At 43.5% G+C, this 14,689-nt stretch overlaps 1 pseudogene; it reads right to left on the bottom strand.

Moving 5' to 3' along the window:
• The window catches only part of LOC124028658, a 24,175-nt pseudogene extending 9,931 nt beyond the window's left edge, over positions 1–14,244 (bottom strand).
• Positions 14,245–14,689: the final 445 nt, after the last annotated feature.

Genomic DNA, 14,689 nt, shown 5'->3' with positions numbered 1-14,689 from the left:
TCTCCGTTCCACAATTAGACACCTCCAATTGTATTGCCACCTGAACAAACACTTTTGAGTCCAGACCAATTATTCCAGACCAATTTACTTAATGTGCTTGAACAACGACAAAGCAGAAACTTAACTTTGAAAAGTAAATGCCCCTATTCCCAAACAGAGCCCTATATAAACTGGTATAAAGTAGTCCACTATTCCCAAACAGAGCCCTATATAAACTGGTATAAAGTAGTCCACTATTCCCAAACAGAGCCCTATATAAACTGGTATAAAGTAGTCCACTATTCCCAAACAGAGCCCTATATAAACTGGTATAAAGTAGTCCACTATTCCCAAACAGAGCCCTATATAAACTGGTCTAAAGTAGTCCACTATTCCCAAACAGAGCCCTATATAAACTGGTCTAAAGTAGTCCACTATTCCCAAACAGAGCCCTATATAAACTGGTATAAAGTAGTCCACTATTCCCAAACAGAGCCCTATATAAACTGGTCTAAAGTAGTCCACTATTCCCAAACAGAGCCCTGTAGAAACTGGTATAAAGTAGTCCACTATTCCCAAACAGAGCCCTATATAAACTTGTCTAAAGTAGTCCACTATTCCCAAACAGAGCCCTATATAAACTGGTCTAAAGTAGTCCACTATTCCCAAACAGAGCCCTGTAGAAACTGGTATAAAGTAGTCCACTAAAACAGAGCCCTAGTCCACTATTCCCAAACAGAGCCCTATATAAACTGGTCTAAAGTAGTCCACTATTCCCAAACAGAGCCCTATATAAACTGGTCTAAAGTAGTCCACTATTCCCAAACAGAGCCCTATATAAACTGGTATAAAGTAGTCCACTATTCCCAAACAGAGCCCTATATAAACTGGTATAAAGTAGTCCACTATTCCCAAACAGAGCCCTATATAAACTGGTATAAAGTAGTCCACTATTCCCAAACAGAGCCCTATATAAACTGGTATAAAGTAGTCCACTAAAACAGAGCCCTATATAAACTGGTATAAAGCACTATAAACAGACTAGGGCTCTGGTCTAAAGTAGTGCACTATATAGGGAATAGGGCTCTGGTCTAAAGTAGTGCACTATATAGGGAATAGGGCTCTGGTCTAAAATAGTGCACTATATAGGGAATAGGGCTCTGGTCTAAAGTAGTGCACTATATAGGGAATAGGGCTCTGGTCTAAAGTAGTGCACTATATAGGGAATAGGGCTCTGGTCTAAAGTAGTGCACTATATAGGGAATAGGGCTCTGGTCTAAAGTAGTGCACTATATAGGGAATAGGGCTCTGGTCTAAAGTAGTGCACTATATAGGGAATAGGGCTCTGGTCTAAAGTAGTGCACTATAATAGGGAATAGGGCTCTGGTCTAAAGTAGTGCACTATATAGGGAATAGGGCTCTGGTCTAAAGTAGTGCACTATATAGGGAATAGGGCTCTGGTCTAAAGTAGTGCACTATATAGGGAATAGGGCTCTGGTCTAAAGTAGTGCACTATATAGGGAATAGGGCTCTGGTCTAAAGTAGTGCACTATATAGGGAATAGGGCTCTGGTCTAAAGTAGTGCACTATATAGGGAATAGGGCTCTGGTCTAAAGTAGTGCACTATATAGGGAATAGGGCTCTGGTCTAAAGTAGTGCACTATGGGAATAGGGCACTATATAGGGAATAGGGCTCTGGTCTAAAGTAGTGCACTATATAGGGAATAGGGCTCTGGTCTAAATTAATCCTTAGATCCACTCTGTGTGCTACTCACAGGGCAGGATGTTGTTGTAACGGTTCTATCTCATTAATCCTTAGATCCACTCTGTGTGCTACTCACAGGGCAGGATGTTGTTGTAACGGTTCTATCTCATTAATCCTTAGATCCACTCTGTGGGCTACTCACAGGGCAGGATGTTGTTGTAACGGTTCTTGCCCCTGTTCTCTGGTAGACGGGCTGCATCCAGAGGCTGGTTACGACCCACATCCTTCAGATCCTGAGGGGGAATGGAAATAATGAATGATTTAGTGAAACAGCTTATAAAGAATTGGTTTATAAACTAATAATTCAAAGTTTAAAAAACGACTTTATAAACATGTTTTTTTGTAGATAAAGGGGGATCTCTTATCAGATAATCATTTCTGAAGTTTTTTGTTGTTGTTTTTTTTTACCTCAAACTCTTCTGACAGAAGATAGTTGGAGTCTGCCTGTAGCTTAGTGAGGTGGGATTCAAAGTGGGCTGCTTTGACGGGGCTGAGGGGAGACAGACAGACACATCTTAAATAAATGATCTACGAGAATGTAAATGATTCATGAGACTTTAAAATGTAAATGTAAAAAACTGCTTATGGAAACAGGATTTATTGTGATTTATTTAGGGCAGATAATAGCACTTGTAATATTACTTGGTCATCCTATTTAATTCAGGATTTCTAGAGACAGAAGATAACATGGAGGGTGTAATAGACGCACCTTGAGATGCGTCGGTTGCTGAAATAAAGAGAAGTAGAGTGTAACATTAGACGGCTGTGTTCCTGTTAAACACATTTCCTTTTATCTTGTTACACACTCCATTTTGTTTTGGCGACTAACAGATTCAGAACTCCATTTTGTTTCAGCGACTAAGAGATTGAGAACTCCATTTTGTTTCGGCGACTAAGAGATTCAGAACTCCATTTTGTTTCAGCGACTAAGAGATTCAGAACTCCATTTTGTTTCGGCGACTAAGAGATTCAGAACTCCATTTTGTTTCGGCGACTAAGAGATTCAGAACTCCATTTTGTTTCAGCGACTAAGAGATTCAGAACTCCATTTTGTTTCGGTGACTAAGAGATTCAGAGTGCCCTCTCTCCTCACACACTAATCTTGTTACTTCCTCACAGACCTACGCCACTCTGCTGAAATGACCTTTAAATTACATTTCCTCGTTTAATTGAATTGAACCTTTATTGAACCAGGTTGTCCCATTGAGGGCTGAAGACCTCTTTCACAAGAGAGACCTGAACATGTAATTACATTGTTTACGACAACCCTAGAAGGTTCATTCATTTCCCAGACTGTCTGTTGGTGGTGGACCTATGTTTAGATACTGAGTGTTTGGTGCACAGACAGTGTGTTGAGGTAGACAGGAGTTCACTGTGTTGTCCATCCCCTCTCAGCAGTGAGTGACAACCCAGGGATCAATTATGGTAGTCCCTCCCTTGTGTCAAGGCCCTCCCCTGTGTCAAGGCCTGCTGACTGGTGAGTGACAACCCAGGGATCAATGATGGTAGTCCCTCCCTTGTGTCAAGGCCTGCTGACTGGTGATGCAAACCCAGGGATCAATGATGGTTGTTCACCAACAGAACAGAGTGGTTTAAACCCCTTCCTGTTATCGATCTGCAACAACCTAGTGGATGATTGCATCCATTATTTCAGCACAAACCCACACGCATGCACACATGAGAGCACGTACACACACACATCTATTTTTAGAGACAGGGAGAATGACATCTCTCTCTGTCCCTTCACTCATACTGACAGTGTGACGATGGACAGAAAAAAATTGGATGGTATCAGAGGAGATGTGACGAGAGAAGAGAGAGAAGGATGGAGAGAGAGAAGGATGGAGAGAGAAGGATGGAGAGGATGGAGAGAGAAGGATGGAGGAAGGATGGAGAGAAGGATGGAGAGAGAAGGATGGAGAGAGAGAGAGAAGGATGGAGAGAGAGAGGGAAGGATGGAGAGAGAGAGGGAAGGATGGAGAGAGAAGGATGGAGAGAGAGAGAGAAGGATGGAGAGAGAGAAGGATGGAGAGAGGGAAGGATGGAGAGAGAGAAGGATGGAGAGAGAGAGAGAAGGATGGAGAGAGAGAAGGATGGAGGGAAGGATGGAGAGAGAGAAGGATGGAGAGAGGAAGGATGGAGAGAGGAAAGGATGGAGAGAGAAGGATGGACAGAGAGAGGGATGGAGAGAGGAAGGGATGGAGAGAGGGAAGGATGGAGAGAGGGAAGGATGGAGAGAGGAAGGATGGACAGAGAGAGAAGGATGGAGAGAGAGAGAGAAGGATGGAGAGAGGGAAGGATGGAGAGATGGATGGAGGAGGAAGGATGGAAGGATGGAGAGATGGAAGGATGGAGAGATGGAGAGAGGGAAGAATGGAGAGATGGAAGGATGGAGAGATGGAAGGATGGAGAGAGGGAAGGATGGAGAGATGGAAGGATGGAGAGAGGGAAGGATGGAGAGAGGGAACATGGAGAGAGGGAAGGAAGGAGATGGAAAGAGGGAAGGATGGAGAGATGGAAGGATGGAGGGATGGAGAGATGGAAGGATGGAGAGATGGAGAGATGGAGAGATGGAAGGATGGAGAGATGGAAGGATGGAGAGATGGAAGGATGGAGAGTGGGAAGGATGGAGAGACGGAACATGGAGAGATGGAAAGAGGGAAGGATGGAGAGATGGAAGGATGGAGGGATGGAGAGAGGGAAGGATGGAGAGAGGGAAGGATGGAGAGATGGAAGGATGGAGAGATGGCCTCATTCTGTCATTACATGTCTAATCAATGAACTGCTAGTCCTTCTCTCTGCTCTGATCCCCATGTCAATCACTGGTTTTAAGTCATGTATATTTCAGCAGTGCTCTTTGTGATCTCTTTTCTCTGTCAGTCACTCGTTGGAAGGACTAGGAGGGAGGCAGTGACTTCAGTATTTGCTTGTCACTCCTTCAGTCTCAAGTAATGTCTTTCCTATAATCTTCACTACAATGCAATGACACATGAAGAAAAGTTTGTCTCTAGGTGCTTCTAAACTCAAGGAGCATACAGTTGTATTGACCAACTTATTATGATTCAGGCGTTGTAATCAGACATTAAAATCAGGCGTTGAAATCAGGCGTTGAAATCAGGCGTTGAAATCAGGCGTTGAAATCAGACGGTGAAATCAGACGGTGAAATCAGACGTTGAAATCAGACGTTGAAATCAGACATTAAAATCAGACATTAAAATCAGACGTTGAAATCAGACATTGAAATCAGACATTAAAATCAGACGTTGAAATCAGACGTTGAAATCAGACGTTGAAATCAGACGTTGAAATCAGACGTTGAAATCAGACATTAAAATCAGACATTAAAATCAGACGTTGAAATCAGACGTTGAACTCAGACATTAAAATAAGACATTAAAATCAGACGTTGAAATCAGATATTATAATCATCTTTATAAACATGTCCTCAGAGGGATATAAAGAGACACTGTATGCAGCCTGACCTCCTCTGGCAGACCATTCCAAAGTCTAGGGGCCCTAATTGCAAATTGTTTTCAACCTGTACTTTGGAATGGTTAACAGTGCCCTGCTAGAGGATCTCAGGCTGTGTCCTGGCTCATAGGGAGATGAATGGTCAACAGTGCCCTGCTAGAGGATCTCAGGCTGTGTCCTGGCTCATAGGGAGATGAATGGTCACAGTGCCCTGCTAGAGGATCTCAGGCTGTGTCCTGGCTCATAGGGAGATGAATGGTCAACAATGCCCTGCTAGAGGATCTCAGGCTGTGTCCTGGCTCATAGGGAGATGAATGGTCAACAGTGCCCTGCTAGAGGATCTCAGGCTGTGTCCTGGCTCATAGGGAGATGAATGGTCAACAGTGCCCTGCTAGAGGATCTCAGGCTGTGTCCTGGCTCATAGGGAGATGAATGGTCAACAATGCCCTGCTAGAGGATCTCAGGCTGTGTCCTGGCTCATAGGGAGATGAATGGTCAACAGTGCCCTGCTTCTCAGGCTGTGTCCTGGCTCATAGGGAGATGAATGGTCAACAGTGCCCTGCCAGAGGATCTCAGGCTGTGTCCTGGCTCATAGGGAGATGAATGGTCAACAGTGCCCTGCTAGAGGATCTCAGGCTGTGTCCTGGCTCATAGGGAGATGAATGGTCAACAGTGCCCTGCTAGAGGATCTCAGGCTGTGTCCTGGCTCATAGGGAGATGAATGGTCAACAGTGCCCTGCCAGAGGATCTCAGGCTGTGTCCTGGCTCATAGGGAGATGAATGGTCAACAGTGCCCTGCTAGAGGATCTCAGGCTGTGTCCTGGCTCATAGGGAGATGAATGGTCAACAGTGCCCTGCTAGAGGATCTCAGGCTGTGTCCTGGCTCATAGGGAGATGAATGGTCAACAGTGCCCTGCTAGAGGATCTCAGGCTGTGTCCTGGCTCATAGGGAGATGAATGGTCAACAGTGCCCTGCCAGAGGATCTCAGGCTGTGTCCTGGCTCATAGGGAGATGAATGGTCAACAGTGCCCTGCCAGAGGATCTCAGGCTGTGTCCTGGCTCATAGGGAGATGAATGGTCAACAGTGCCCTGCTAGAGGATCTCAGGCTGTGTCCTGGCTCATAGGGAGATGAATGGTCAACAGTGCCCTGCTAGAGGATCTCAGGCTGTGTCCTGGCTCATAGGGAGATGGATGATCAGAGATATAGGCTGGGATAAACCAGACCTAGCCTTTAAAATGTGATTAATACAAGGTTACTATATATATTCTAAAAGTGACTGGTAGCTAGTTTAGAGAAACTAGATGAGGTGTGATATGGTTCCATTTCCTGGTGCCTGTTAAAAGCCGAGCTACAGCGGTTTGAACTAACTGGAGTGATTTCGGACTGGACATGTACACAGAGAGTTACAGTAATCTAGGCATGAGGCAATACAAGCATGTAGAAGTTTCTCCAAATCAGTGGCTGAGATAAAAGACTTGACATTAGCTAGCTTGGTCACTGGATAAGGCTAGCTACACTAGCTTGGTCACTGGATAAGGGTAGCTATGCTACCTTGGTCACTTGTGAAGGGTATCTACGCTACCTTGGTCACTGGTGAAGGGTACCTACGCTAGCTTGGTCAATGGTGAAGGGTAGCTACGCTAGCTTGGTCAATGGTGAAGGGTAGCTACGCTAGCTTGGTCAATGGTGAAGGGTAGCTACGCTAGCTTGGTCAATGGTGAAGGGTAGCTATGCTAGCTTGGTCAATGGTGAAGGGTAGCTACGCTAGCTTGGTCAATTGTGAAGGGTAGCACGCTAGCTTGGTCAATGGTGAAGGGTAGCTACGCTAGCTTGGTCAATGGTGAAGGGTAGCTACGCTAGCTTGGTCAATGGTGAAGGGTAGCTACGCTAGCTTGGTCAATGGTGAAGGGTAGCTACGCTAGCTTGGTCAATGGTGAAGGGTAGCTACGCTAGCTTGGTCAATGGTGAAGGGTAGCTAGCTAGCTTGGTCAATGGTGAAGGGTAGCTACGCTAGCTTGGTCAATGGTGAAGGGTAGCTATGCTAGCTTGGTCAGTGGTGAAGGGTAGCTACGCTAGCTTGGTCAATGGTGAAGGGTAGCTATGCTAGCTTGGTCACTGGTGAAAGGTAACTACACTAGCTTGGTCAATGGTGAAGGGTAGCTATGCTAGTTTGGTCACTGGGTCTGATTGATAAATAGACCCGCGTGTTTCAACCTACCAGAGAACCTGAATGTTACGATTGCGGATGATGTCACCAAGGGAAGCGTATAAAGACAAAAAGGGTTATGTGTGTGTAACGGATGTGAAATAGCTAGCTAGTTAGCGGTGGTGCTAAATAGCATTTCAATCGGTGACTTCACTTGCTCTGAGACCTTGAAGTAGTGGTTCCCCTTGCTCTGCAAGGGCCGTGGCTTTGTGGAGCGATGGGTAACGATGCTTCGTGGGTGACTGTTGTTGATGTGTGCAGAGGGTCCCTGGTTCGCGCCCGGGTATGGGCGGGGACGGTCTAAAGTTATACTGTTACATGTGTCTCACCTTCTGACTCCAACGTACATCCTGATGTAGGCCCCTGCTTCCACATGCTCATCCGTACCACTGGGCTTTCCTGTACTGCCCTGTGTACACACAACCATGCAATCAATTCAACTATAAATCAATATATTTTTTTAACCCAATTTGAAAAATTGTATTAGATTTGCCCTTTTGCAACACACACACACACACGAACACGCACAGGCACGCACTACAGTACGTCTGTCCAGCAGCAAATGACTCATTCTTCAGTCATTTATACATAATTCCTAATTACACAGTCGTTAGCGTGACACATGATAGGTTCTGGACTCCACAATAAGGTTAGACATCATTGATAGACTGAGTTTGAGGATGCCGATCATTAGAGCTCCAGCTTACTTCCTGTATAAATAATAAATAGAAACATTATTTACTGTCTAATAGTTCAAGACACGTGAAAATATGCATCTACATGTGAGTTCCAGCGTTATTTTGTTTTTGTCCCCAAAGGAGTGTCAAACTGTGTTAACCCACTGAGCTAAAGCCTAGGCATTATCCCAGAGAGGTAATGCAGGTCTTCAGGTCTCAGGCAAGGTGAAACATCCCAATCCCGGACGAGACACTCACACTTTACGGATTCTCTGCCTGTAGACGAGGAGGGAGATGACGGCGATCAACATTCCTATGAGGAACATTCCGGCGCTGATGCCCTCGATGACTCCGCTGAGGGGCTCTGGGAGAAAACAATAACACACAAACAACCATGAATAAAACCCCTTACTGTGACTGTAGTAGTAAAACCCCTTACTGTGACTATAGTAGTAAAACCCCTTACTGTGACTATAGTAGTAAAACCCCTTACTGTGACTATAGTAGTAAAACCCCTTACTGTGACTATAGTAGTAAAACCCCTTACTGTGACTATAGTAGTAAAACCCCTTACTGTGACTATAGTAGTAAAACCCCTTACTGTGACTATAGTAGTAAAACCCCCTTACTGTGACTATAGTAGTAAAACCCCTTACTGTGACTATAGTAGTAAAAACCCTTACTGTGACTATAGTAGTAAAACCCCTTACTGTGACTATAGTAGTAAAACCCCTTACTGTGACTATAGTAGTAAAACCCTTACTGTGACTATAGTAGTAAAACCCCTTACTGTGACTATAGTAGTAAAACCCTTACTGTGACTATAGTAGTAAAACCCTTACTGTGACTATAGTAGTAAAACCCCTTACTGTGACTATAGTAGTAAAACCCCTTACTGTGACTATAGTAGTAAAACCCCTTACTGTGACTATAGTAGTAAAACCCCTTACTGTGACTATAGTAGTAAAACCCCTGTGACTGTGACTGTGACCTATATAGCAATAAAACCCCTTACTGTGACTGTGACTATAGTAGTAAAACCCCTTACTGTGACTATAGTAGTAAAACCTCTTACTGTGACTATAGTAGTAAAACCCCTTACTGTGACTGTGACTATAGCAGTAAAACCCCTTACTGTGACTATAGTAGTAAAACCCCTTACTGTGACTATAGTAGTAAAACCCCTTACTGTGACTATAGTAGTAAAACCCCTTACTGTGACTATAGTAGTAAAACCCCTTACTGTGACTATAGTAGTAAAACCCTTACTGTGACAATAGTAGTAAAACCCCTTACTGTGACTATAGTAGTAAAACCCCTTACTGTGACTATAGTAGTAAAACCCCTTACTGTGACTGTGACTATAGCAGTAAAACCGCCTTACTGTGACTGTGACTATAGCAGTAAAACCCCTTACTGTGACTATAGTAGTAAAACCCCTTACTGTGACTATAGTAGTAAAACCCTTACTGTGACTATAGTAGTAAAACCCTTACTGTGACTATAGTAGTAAAACCCCTTACTGTGACTATAGTAGTAAACCCCTTACTGTGACTATAGTAGTAAACCCGCTTACTGTGACTATAGTAGTAAAACCCTTTACTGTGACTATAGTAGTAAAACCCCTTACTGTGACAATAGTAGTAAAACCCCTTACTGTGACTATAGTAGTAAAACCCCTTACTGTGACTATAGTAGTAAAACCCCTTACTGTGACTGTGACTATAGCAGTAAAACCGCTTACTGTGACTGTAGCAGTAAAACCCCTTACTGTGACTATAGTAGTAAAACCCCTTACTGTGACTATAGTAGTAAAACCCCTTACTGTGACTATAGTAGTAAAACCCCTTACTGTGACTATAGTAGTAAAACCCCTTACTGTGACTATAGTAGTAAAACCCCTTACTGTGACTGTGACTATAGTAGTAAAACCCCTTACTGTGACTATAGTAGTAAAACCGCTTACTGTGACTATAGTAGTAAAACCCCTTACTGTGACTATAGTAATAAAACCCTTACTGTGACTATAGTAATAAAACCCTTACTGTGACTATAGTAGTAAAACCCCTTACTGTGACTATAGTAGTAAAACCCCTTACTGTGACTGTGACTATAGTAGTAAAACCCCTTACTGTGACTATAGTAGTAAAACCCCTACTGTGACTATAGTAGTAAAACCCCTTACTGTGACTATAGTAGTAAAACCCCTTACTGTGACTGTAGCAGTAAAACCCTTACTGTGACTATAGTAAAACCCCTTACTGTGACTGTGACTATAGTAGTAAAACCCCTTACTCTATAGTAGTAAAACCGCTTACTGTGACTATAGTAGTAAAACCCTTACTGTGACTATAGTAGTAAAACCCCTTACTGTGACTATAGTAGTAAAACCCTTTACTGTGACTATAGTAGTAAAACCCCTTACTGTGACTATAGTAGTAAAACCTCTTACTGTGACTATAGTAATAAAACCCCTTACTGTGACTATAGTAGTAAAACCCCTTACTGTGACTATAGTAGTAAACCCCTTACTGTGACTATAGTAGTAAAACCCCTTACTGTGACTATAGTAAAAACCCCTGTGACTATATAGTAGTAAAACCCCTGTGACTATAGTAGTAAAACCCTTACTGTGACTGTGACTATAGTAATAAAACCCCTTACTGTGACTAAAGTAAAACCCCTTACTGTGACTGTGACTATAGTAGTAAAACCCCTTACTGTGACTATAGCAGTAAAACCCTTACTGTGACTATAGTAATAAACCCTTACTGTGACAGTGACTATAGTAATAAACCCCTTACTGTGACAGTCACTGTAGTAAAAACCCCTTACTGTGACTGTAGTAGTAAAACCCCTTACTGTGACTATAGTAATAAACCCCTTACTGTGACTATAGTAGTAAACCCCTTACTGTGACAGTGACTATAGTAGTAAAACCCCTTACTGTGACTATAGTAGTAAACCCCTTACTGTGACTATAGTAGTAAACCCCTTACTGTGACTAGTAGTAAACCCCTTACTGTGACAGTGACTATAGTAATAAACCCCTTACTGTGACAGTGACTGATAATAAACCCCTTACTGTGACTACTAGTTAGTCTCCTCGATCAAAACAGAGCGAGTTTGTTTTAATTTTCTCCATAATACTGATACTATATTTGATGGATCAATGTTAAAGACAGAGCGGAGGTGAGTGAGAAATAGGAACCATTTGAGCAGGAGATTAAAGCACTATATTCTTAGATAGCACTGCAGGGTTTAATGTCTAAATCAATGGATAAAATTACTTGCACACAACACAATCTCACTGCTGCAATAGATGTAATGTTACTAGCCAATGTACAGTGTTTTCTGAAAAAGGATTCAGCCCCTTGACTTTCCCACATTTGTTACGTTACACAGCCTTATTCTAAAATGTATAAAATATTTGTTTCCATTATCAATCTACACACAATATCCCATAATGACAAAGCGAAAAAAGGTTTTAAGAAATCTTGGCAAATGTATAAAAACACAAAAACAGAAATATTTATTTACATAAGTTTCAGACCCTTTGCTAAAAGCTAAAAAAAACTCAGCTCAGGTGCATCCTGTTCCCATTGATCATCCTTGAGTTATATCCGCCCAACTATATTGAGTCCACCTGGTGTAAATTCAATTGATTGGACATGATTTGTAAAGGCATACATCTGTCTATATCAGGTCCCACAGTTGGACAGTGCATGTCAGAGCAATAACCAAGCCATGAGGTCAAAGGAATTGTCCGTAGAGCTTCGAGACAGGATTGTCGAGGCACAGCTCTGGGGGAAGGAGCACCAAAATATGTCTGCAGCAATGAAGGTCTCCAAGAACACAGTGGCCACCATCAATTCTTAAATGGAAGGAAGTTTGGAATCACCAAGACTCTTCCTAGAGTTGTCACTTGGCAACACTGAGCAATCGGATCGAGGGAAAGATGAACGGAGGAAAGTGCAGAAAGATCTTTGATGAAAACCTGCTCCAGAGCGCCAGGACCTCAGACTGGTGCAAAGGTTTACCTTCCAACGACCCTAAGCACAAAGCCAAAACAACGCAGGAGTGGCTTTGGGACAAGTCGAAGAATGTCCTTGGAGTGACCTAGCCAGAGCCCAGACTTGAAATAGATGTGCAGCGACACTCTCCTTCCAACCTGACAGATCTTGAGAGGATCTACAGAGGGAATGGGAGAAACTCCCCAAATACAGGTGTGCCAAGCAGCAGCATCATACCCAAGAAGACCAAGTCTGTAATCCATTGCCAACGGTTCCAACAAAGCACTGAGTAAGGGTCTGAACACTTATGTAAATGTAATATTTCTGTGAAAAAAACTATTTCATCCATTTTAGAATAAGGCCGTAACGTAAAAAATGTGGAAAAGTCAAGGGGTCTGAATACTTTGGCAGTGCACTGGCCGCATTTAATCGGTGCACCTTCATGAAAGCTTAGAACAGGTTAGAAAGGTCAGAGATTTATTTTTTATTATACAGGATGTCTTGTTAAGATGAATTACTTTTTTCAGACATCAAGAAGGAGAGAGAGAGAGAGAGAGAGAGAGAGAGAGAGAGAGAGAGAGAGAGAGAGAGAGAGAGAGAGAGAGAGAGAGAGAGAGAGAGAGAAAATGGGGGGGTGGAGAGAGAGAGAAGGATGGGAGAGAGAAAGAAGGGAGAGAGATAGGAGAGAGAGAGAGAGATTAGAGGATGAGGGTCAGCGGTAGAGGGTTATAGTGGCTTGACCTGCTTGTGTCCTGATGGGTGGAGACAGGAAGTGTCAGAGTAATGGAGAGAGGGAAGGAGAGGGGGAAGAGAGGGCCAGGGTCAGAGGTAAGCTCACCTGCTTGTGTCCTGATGGGTGGAGACAGGAAGGTGTGTCCCTGTAGAGAGGTTGGGGGAACTCTCTGTGGTCTTCGTCAAACAGCTGAGTGAAGGCACGGACACTGATTCTGCACAGAGAACAGAGAACAGAGAACAGCCATTGACTTCCATTTAGTATCAACTTACATCAAAATGATTTCCCTGGTGAGCATAAATGGCTATAATATACTGCCTCCTTTTGCCCTCTTAGACAAGGTCAGGGGTTAGTATGACCTGTAAGATTAGGATGGGCGTTAAAAAAATATAATAATAATAATAGTATAATATAATATAATAAATAATATATGCCATTTAGCGGACGCTTTTATCCAAAGCGACTTACAGTCATGTGTGCATACATGCATATGGGTGGTCCCGGGAATCGAACCCACTACCCTGGCGTTACAAGCGCCATGCTCTACCAACTGAGCTACAGAAGGACCACAAGTAATTTGGTGTGTTTGGTTTGTGTGGGGCCATATTATGGTTTACCTGTAGGCAGTCTTAGGCTTGAGAGGCCCATCACAGAAGTGGTAGAGATCACTGCTGTGATCGTTATCATCATCCTCCTCTGAATCACAAGGCCCTCCCAGGCGATCCAGCCCCGCCCCCAGGTTGACCTCAAACACATGCCCAGCTCCCATTCCCTGTTCCTGGGCACAGCCACTGGGAAAGTAGCCTGTCTGGTAGGCCCGCACGGAGCTGTTGGCTCTGTAGTCCTGGAAGGAAGGTAGAGGGTGGAGCTGCTCTGTCTGCAGGACTTCATTGTCTGTGACGGGTCAAGAGTGAGTAATAAAGTTGGATGGATTCAAAAGTGAACTAAATCCCCTTCAGCTCTCCCTTAATAATAATATATGCCATTTAGCAGACGCTTTTATCCAAAGCGACGTACAGTCATGTGTGCATACATTCTACGTATGGGTGGTCCCGGGGATCGAACCCACTACCCTGGCGTTACAAGCGCCATGCTCTACCAACTCTACCAAGTTTTTCAAATTCAAATGTATTTGATTTCAATCAGCGTCATTATCAGACATATCCAACATGATGTTAAAGTAAGAAAGGAAATTGTGCAGAAAATATATTGAGCCGTACTGAGAAAGCTGTAAATAGAGAGGAACCTTTACCAGTGGACTCAGCCACGATGACAGTGAAGAACCTGACGGCTCCGTTGACGTCGCTGAACCAGCTGCAGTTGAACTTGAACAAAATGGTGGAGGGGGTGATGCGTACCGCCCTCTCATTGACCCGTATTGTGGTAGGGGGCGGGCCTAAAGGGGTAAAAAAAAAAGACAGGCGATTGGTTCAAGGGGTGTGTCTGTCAAATAATCCAGATTTTGATTGGCTGAACCAGATGTGTAAGAGTAGGGCTGGAACTAAAAGCCTGCACACCCAGTATCTCTGCAGGGGAGGCTTGGCCATCCTTGTTCTAGAAATATGCTGCCATGTGTCTCCTCTTGTGTCATATATCTCGTATCACATCAAAACTGCCTAATTTCCCCTGTTATGGGACTAATAATGATTGACTTGACAATAGGCCCTTTTCACACCCAGAATCACACTCCTACTGCTTTTCCAGCATTTGTATGTATGCCACTGAATCTCTATATCAGGCCCAGCTCAGACAAGGTTATATTGTATTGTTTATTTGGTTGATTAGCAGTGAGACAGATTGTAATTGGATTGGTCCCATTTCTTCCCATCCACAACATGTGG

Source organism: Oncorhynchus gorbuscha, unplaced genomic scaffold (assembly GCF_021184085.1).
Source record: "Oncorhynchus gorbuscha isolate QuinsamMale2020 ecotype Even-year unplaced genomic scaffold, OgorEven_v1.0 Un_scaffold_4602, whole genome shotgun sequence".
Taxonomy (NCBI): Eukaryota; Metazoa; Chordata; class Actinopteri; order Salmoniformes; family Salmonidae; genus Oncorhynchus; species Oncorhynchus gorbuscha.
Note: the sequence above shows the minus strand (reverse complement) of the source record. Positions and strands in the feature narration are given on the sequence as shown.